The sequence below is a fragment of the Pseudophryne corroboree genome, chromosome 1 (genome assembly GCF_028390025.1).
Source record: "Pseudophryne corroboree isolate aPseCor3 chromosome 1, aPseCor3.hap2, whole genome shotgun sequence".
Lineage (NCBI taxonomy): Eukaryota > Metazoa > Chordata > Amphibia > Anura > Myobatrachidae > Pseudophryne > Pseudophryne corroboree.
In genome coordinates, this window is record NC_086444.1 from 600570180 (window position 1) to 600578443 (window position 8264).

Sequence of the window (8264 nt, forward strand, 5' to 3'; positions counted from 1 at the left end):
AGGAAAGAGGCAATTTGGAGGCCCTTGCACAAACTGGCTTTATTCTACCTAAGTTGCCCTCCCTCCAGTGTGTACTCCGAAAGAGTGTTTAGTGCAGCCGCTCACCTTGTCAGCAATCGGCGTACGAGGTTACTTCCAGAAAATGTGGAGAAGATGATGTTCATTAAAATGAATTAAAATCAATTCCTCCGTGGAGACATTCACCAGCAGCAATTGCCTCCAGAAAGTACACGGGGACCTGAGATGGTGGATTCCAGTGGGGACGAATTAATAATCTGTGAGGAGGGGGATGTACACAGTGAAAGGGGTGATGAATCGGAGGATGAGGAGGAGGTGGACATCTTGCCTCTGTAGAGCCAGTTTGTGCAAGGAGAGATTGATTGCTTCTTTTTTGGTGGGGGCCCAAACCAACCAGTCATTTCAGTCACAGTCATGTGGCAGACCCTGTCACTGAAATGATGGGTTCGTTAAAGTGTGCATGTCCTGTTTATACAACATAAGGGTGGGTGGGAGGGCCCAAGGACAAATCCATCTTGCACCTCTTTTTTCTTTCATTTTTCTTTGCATCATGTGCTGTTTGGGGAGTATTTTTTTGAAGGGCCATCCTGCGTGACACTGCAGTGCCACTCCTAGATGGGCCAGATGTTTGTGTCGGCCACTTGGGTCGCTTATCTTAGTCACACAGCTACCTCATTGCGCCTCTTTTTTTCTTTGCATCATGTGCTGTTTGGGGAGTATTTTTTTGAAGGGCCATCCTGCGTGACACTGCAGTGCCACTACTAGATGGGCCAGGTGTTTGTGTCGGCCACTTGTGTCGCTTAGCTTAGTCACACAGCGACCTTGGTGCGCCTCTTTTTTTCTTTGCATCATGTGCTGTTTGGGGAGTATTTTTTTGAAGTGCCATCCTGCGTGACACTGCAGTGCCACTCCTAGATGGGCCAGGTGTTTGTGTCGGCCACTTGGGTCGCTTAGCTTAGTCACACAGCTACCTCATTGCGCCTCTTTTTTTCTTTGCATCATGTGCTGTTTGGGGACAATTTTTTTGAAGGGCCATCCTGTCTGACACTGCAGTGCCACTCCTAGATGGGCCAGGTGTTTGTGTCGGTCACTTGGGTCGTTTAGCTTAGACATCCAGCGACCTCGGTGCAAATTTTAGGACTAAAAATAATATTGTGAGATGTGAGGTGTTCAGAATAGACTGAAAATGAGTGGAAATTATGGTTATTGAGGTTAATAATACTTTGGGATCAAAATGACCCCCAAATTCTATGATTTAAGCTGTTTTTGAGGGTTTTTTGAAAAAAAAACACCCGAATCCAAAACACACCCGAATCCGACAAAAAAATTTCGGTGAGGTTTTGCCAAAACGCATCCGAATCCAAAACACGGCCGCGGAACCGAACACAAAACCAAAACCCGAAAAATTTCCGGTGGACATCACTAATAATAATGTGCAGATACTGTAAGTCAGTACATAGTATATAGAAGATAAAAAGAATACACCTTTACAATTGCACAATAAACCTTTAAATGCAGCCCAGGTCACTCTAGGTTCACCAAACCACACACCAGAATACAGAAGAAAAGGAGATACCCTGTGGCACAAAGAAAGTTACATGTATAGTAAACAGTACATAACCAAGAACATTCCTGTGGTTATAGCTCTCAAAGGTTCCTTCAAGGCGAATCAATTTTCCTTCATGTAGCTCCACTCGACGTACCTCAAACAGGAGAAAACACTTAGTGCAACACCATTTGATAGTTACAGAGGGAGACTATGTTAGGTATCACACTCACATTTAGTAAGTGTACAACTTGCTTATCATCCTCCAAAGTGAAGGTATTTCCTGACTTATCTTCCTCCAATCAAGCATATGAAACTCAGAAGGAGAAGGATTTAGTGCAACAATGTGTTTTTAAAAACATGATCATTTAATGACAAAGTTACACTCACATTGTATATAAAATCACAATCACATAAAAAACTCCATGGGGATAACAGCTCTCACTTGGACAGAGTCCCGAACCAGTGGTTCCATACAGCAATGGTCAAAGTCCTCATCCTTAAGATGTTAATGGGGAAACTGTTCCATATTGTTCCCTCGGAGTCGTCTAGAAAGCCACCTGCTTAACGCGTTTCGAACCCTGGAGTCCTTCGTCAGAAGCATCATACATAATATATAGTTCCCCCACCTAAGCATGATCGGCAGTTTCCCCCCTTCTCCCCAACTAAAAGCATTTTTAATACTTTATTATTCATTACTGAATTCCACCCAAAGAATGCGGTTGTTATAAGAGAAGATGACTCCTAAAGGGGGGTACACATGGAGAGATCAGTTCTTAAAATCTAAGCAATCTGACTAGATTGCTTAGATTTTAATCACGGATCTCTCGCACATCGATATCGCCGGTGCTAGATTGGCCTGCATGCAGGCACAATCTAGCACATCGCACATTTCCCCCGCTGGGTGAAATGAGAGGCCCCTTCTCTGTCCGCTCCCTCCCTCAGCACACATCGCGCTGTGCAAAGTGGGGGGAGAGATGTGTGCTGAGCGGTCACTGATAGATCGCTCAGCACACATCTAAAAACGTGTGCACTGACCTTAAGTGATCTTTAATGGAAAGTGAAAATTCAACATTTTCCAATGACATAACTTAGTTAGATTCAGCTTTTTACATGTAGACCCAGTTTTCATTTAGCAGGGGCCGGGGGCTAGCTTTGTTTACCCTTTCCTTACTATTACTATTGTAATAGCCTAAGGAGGGAGTAGGGCTTACCGGTATCCGTTTCGATGGTCGACCACTATTGGTCGACATTGACATGGTCGACATGGACACATGGTCGACACATGAAAATGGTCGACACATAAAAGGTCGTAACGTGTTTTTCACTTTTTTTCTTTTGTGTAACTTTTCCATACTTTAGGATCCACGTGGACTACGATTGAGAACGGTAATCTGCCCGAAGCATGGCGAGCGAAGCGAGCCATGCGAGGTGACGCGGTGCACTAATTGGGGTTCCCCGTCACTTTACGCAAAAAACAACACCAAAAAAGTTAAAAAAACTCATGTCGTCCTTTTAATGTGTCGACCTTTCATGTCGACCATTTTCATGCGTCGACCATTTGTCCATGTCAACCATGCAAATGTCGACCAATAGTGGTCGACCTAATGACTGTCGACCGTAATATGGTAGACCATTCATACCGGTACCGGGCTTACCATATCCTCACTGCTCTGCTCCTGTCATCGAGGTGGCCCTGCTTAATGGCTGTCTGCTACATAAGATCTTCAATTTAATGAGTCTCTCAGCCTGAGCAATACTACGTCCAGGACCTTTGGAGACAGAAAAGTAGCTAAGGCCCAACCCTGCCGGCCCTTAAGCACAGAGGGAATTCCCCAGAACAGATATATGCAGGTACAGAAAGTGAAACCAAGTAATATTTTGAACAGACACATTGTTTTTCTAATAAATTATATAAGTACAGCTATAAAGGAAGAACTCCTGCTGCTTTTACACATTTTAACATTGCCACTTCATATAAAGATGCATCGGCTGTGCCTGCTCTGTAAAACATTGAATCAGGCCAATTGTATGGCTGTTATTTGGATGCTTTCTGTATTGTTGGTCACTAGAATGTGTTATGTACTGTTTGTCAGTCACTACAATGAATTCTGAATTGTATGGAGGTCATGAGAATGCTCTCTGTATTGTATGACTGTAGCATACTTAACTACTTTGTGGCTTGATATTGGAACACTTGCCCCATGTGGTGCCTTGATGAAATATGGGACCTGTCCACAAGTAGAGCATGATCATGGATTATTTATATGTAAACCTCACATGGGTTAACTATGAGCTTCATTGCAGCATTAAAGTTCATTGTATTTATTGAGTTTTTGAGGGGGGACCTCACGCTGTTTGTCCTTCAGTAGTGGTGACTATCCCAGGCTATGAGTATTCTTGTTCATTTCAATGGGGATATGGTCTCTTAATCATCCATTTATTTATTGTAAACGTTGTAAAGAAACATGCAGATTATTAATATAATTAGTACCTATGTATCTATATAACATGGCTTAAGTAGCCTCATAAAATATACCTGTTACATCTGACTAATGTTGCAGTAATGTTCTGTATGGCTTTGGCTTTTGGAATGAATTTTATTTGATAAAATGTGTTTGTCATAGGTAAAACGCTTCTAGTAAGGAATTTTATAAACAAGTACCTACACTACCAACTGTAATGAGGTCAGTTCGCCCCTGCCTCTACCCCACACAGGAGCGGAACTCCCAGAGGCAAAGAGTCAGTTGCCGCTGGGCTCCAATGCTGAAGGGGGCATCTGACTCCATAGAGGTGCGCACGGGGTCACTAGGCTTACCCTAGAGTACAGAGCCGCCAATGGTGCAAGCGTCAATGGCCACAGGAATCAGGAGCTGCCGCTGCGGTAGCTGGTCATGTGATCGCGTTGAGCAGTCTTCAAGGGAGCTGTGACGCTGTCAATAAAGCCGCTGCCGCCTGCCAGAAGTTTGAGAGAGTGATGCTGCATATCTGCACATAGCGCTGTGCTGTGCATTGCTCTACCAGTCCGGGGTCCGCACTCTAGGACTACATACTGGGACACCACAGCAAGGATTTCTGGAAGTCCTGGACATCATGCCAGCTCAGTAGGGTTATTGCAAGTTCAGATCTTGGCATACACCCTGTAACAGGCTTCTACACTTGTTCTCTATATGTGTGGTGGCTGATAGCTATTTGGCTGGTCTGTACGGGTCAGCACACTTGTGACAGGCATTGTTTATTTCATTATTTATTTTCGGATACTGTACTGTAGTTGCATTGTAATATAGAGATGTGCACCGGAAATGTTTCGGGTTTTGTGTTTTGGTTTTGGATTCGGTTCCGCGGCCGTGTTTTGGATTTTGGCAAAACCTCCCTGAAATTTTTTTGTCGGATTCTGGTGTGTTTTGGATTCGGGTGTTTTTTTTCCAAAACCCCTCAAAAACAGCTTAAATCATAGAATTTGGGGGTAATTTTGATCCTATAGTATATTAACCTCAATAACCACAATTTCCACTCATTTCCAGTCTATTCTGAACACCTCACAATATTATTTTTAGTCCTAAAATTTGCACCGAGGACACTGGATGACTAAGCTAAGCGACCCAAGTGGCTGGCACAAACACCTGGCCCATCTAGGAGTGGCACTGCAGTGTCAGACAGGATGGCACTTAAAAAAATTGGCCCCAAACAGCACATGATGCAAAGAAAAGAGAAAAAGAGGTGCACTGTGGTCGCTGGACAGCTAAGCTAAGCGACACAAACACCTCAATATCACAGGAATTATTTGTTCTAATCAATGGTATTATTGGTCCAAATCACTGGAAGAAAATGACAAAATCACTGGAATTATTCGTTCTAATCAATGGTATTATTGGTCCAAATCACTGGAAGAAAATGACAAAATCACTGGAATTATTCGTTCTAATCAATGGTATTATTGGTCCAAATCAATGGAAGAAAATGACAAAATCACTGGAATTATTCGTTCTAATCAATGGTATTATTGGTCCAAATCACTGGAAGAAAATGACAAAATCACTGGAATTATTTGGCAAGATCACTGGAATTAATAATTATAAATCACTGATATTAATTGGTAAAATCTCGCTATCGCCTGCCTAGTGAAGTGGAATCTAGATGGGATTTTGTACCGGGGACACAATAACTTCATCAATTGTCTAAATCCCACTGCACTAATGGCGGAAAACGGGCACACGTCTAACAGCGCACTGATTATACTGAGAACTGATTATACTGATCACTGATGATACTACGGAGAACTGACACTGAGCAGCGAGAACAGCACTGGACTATTGTACTGTAGTATACTGGTCACCACAATGCAGTACTGACACTGAGCACAGATATTAAGCACTGATCAGGATACTGGAAGTGACACAGAGCTGCAAGATACAGCAATGGCCTACTGTACTGTACTACTATATACTGGTGGTCACCACAATGCTGCACTGTACTACTATATACTGGTCACAACAATGCAGCAGATATTGAGCACTGATCAGGATACTAGAACTGAGTCTGAGACGGAGCTGCAAGATACAGCAATGGCCTACTGTACTGTACTATATGTATACTGCTGGTCACCAAAATGCTGCACTGTTCTACTATATACTGCTCACAACAAAGCAGCACAGATATGGAATGGATACTTGCAGTGACACAGAGCTGCAAGATACAGCAATGGCCTACCGTACTGTACTACTATAATAATATACTGGTGGTCCCCACAATGCAGTACACTGAGCACAGATATTACCAGATGTATCTCACACATCGCTCAGTACAGATTACAGGATGTATAATCACCAGGTGTATAACACACGTTGCACAGTACAATATACAGTATGCAGCTCTGGAGGGATAAGTATTTGGCAGGAAGGCGAGGCCTGGTCCTGGCAGCAGAGTGACAGGCGGCTGTATAGTAGCAGCCAGCTCCAAATCTGGCAGTGTATGGAGAGGGAGGGGGCGAGGGAAGGGAACGAGCGCTGGAGTGTCTGAGCGGAGGGCTTGGAAGTTCAGGGGGAGTGAGGCGGGAGCTGCTCTTCCATAGCAGCGCACAGTGGTGGTGACGGAGTCTGACAACGGAGGGAGGAGGAGGATTGGGGCAACTGGCCGCAGGGGAGCACTGTGCCGCATCCATCACCTGCAGGGGGAGTGGAGGGAAACACATCCTATCTGCCCCAGATAAGTGACTTCTATTCAAAACAATTGAGGGTCGGAGTTTTTCTGAAAGGTGGAATGGAAGGGGTTCTTTTTCATGTAGACTGGAAGGACTACAACAAACTTGGAGTGACTACACTTTTCACCCTAGTTCGGCAGCCCTGCTGCCCTTTAATACACAGATGAATGAAGACTCCATTTGGAAAGGCGGCCGCTCAGCGATCAAGAGCTGATGCAGCACATGCAGGTTTTTCTGCAAATATGATGAAGAAAAGGACATCCCATAAGAAACATCGAAACAATATGGGACCAAGTAAACCAATCTCCCAGCAAAGGCGAAATATTGTAGGCTGTAGAAAACAGAATGGGTGGAAAGAGGGCAGTGTGCGAATAACCCAGTGGAAAGGAACAGTTCTGGATCAAGTACCAGTGAATCCCTCCCTCTATCATATAAAGTATGATGGATTTGATTGTGTCTATGGACTTGAGCTTCACAAGGATGAAAGGGTGTCTGCTCTTGAAGTTCTACAAGACAGAGTTGCCTCATCCCGAATCAGCGACGCCCATTTGGCTGACATAAGATATTGGTAAAGCAGTGAAGCATATGTTTGAAACAGAGGATGGTTCCAAGGATGAGTGGCGAGGGATGGTATTAGCACGAGCACCGATTATGAACACATGGTTTTATATAACCTATGAAAAGGACCCAGTCCTATATATGTATCAACTTTTAGATGACTATAAAGAAGGAAATCTTCGGATCATGCCAGACTCAAATGATATTTCTCCAGCTGAAAGAGAACCAGGGGAGGTTGTGGACAGCCTGGTGGGCAAGCAAGTGGAATATGCGAAAGAAGATGGCTCAGAAAGGACTGGCATGGTTATTCATCAAGTTGAAGCTAAACCATCTGTGTACTTCACTAAGTTTGATGATGATTTCCATATTTATGTCTACGATTTGGAGAAGACATCCTAAATGGGATTCTGTACTTTTTTTTTTTTGCCAAACGTATTCTAATGTAAACATTTGTAGAAAGTCGCTGCTTTCTGATTACAGAAATGCTCAGATATTCCTGCGAATCCAAAATCCCTTCCCAGAGGAAAAAAAATGTTGTTCGAGGACGTTTGTTCTCTTTCCCTTACAAAGAACAAACCACTTTCCAAGAAGACTGACGTTTTTGGGATTATGGAGACATAATGTTTTTGAATATAAATCCTAAAGCAGGTGGTGTATTAGAGCAAAAGAGTGCAAGAGACTAGCCATGCAGTTCCTGAAATATTATGACAAAATGTTACTGTATTTCATAAGCACTCATTCCTAACTCTGCTAAGTACTGTTTGGTATACTGTATAAATCTCATCCTAACCCTCTGTTCCACGTTCTCTATGTACCCCATCTGTGTCACCCCTGTCTGTCTACCCCTCCCCTTTAGATTGTAAACTCTCACGAGCAGGGCCCTCTTCCCTCATGTGCTTATCCTTTGTCTTACTTTAATAATCTTCAACTGTACCACATCCA

General features: G+C 43.5%; 1 pseudogene; it reads left to right on the forward strand.

The window, feature by feature from the left end:
- Positions 1–6836: 6836 nt before the first annotated feature.
- On the forward strand, positions 6837–7721 carry LOC134927246 (spindlin-Z-like; annotated as a pseudogene).
- Positions 7722–8264: the final 543 nt, after the last annotated feature.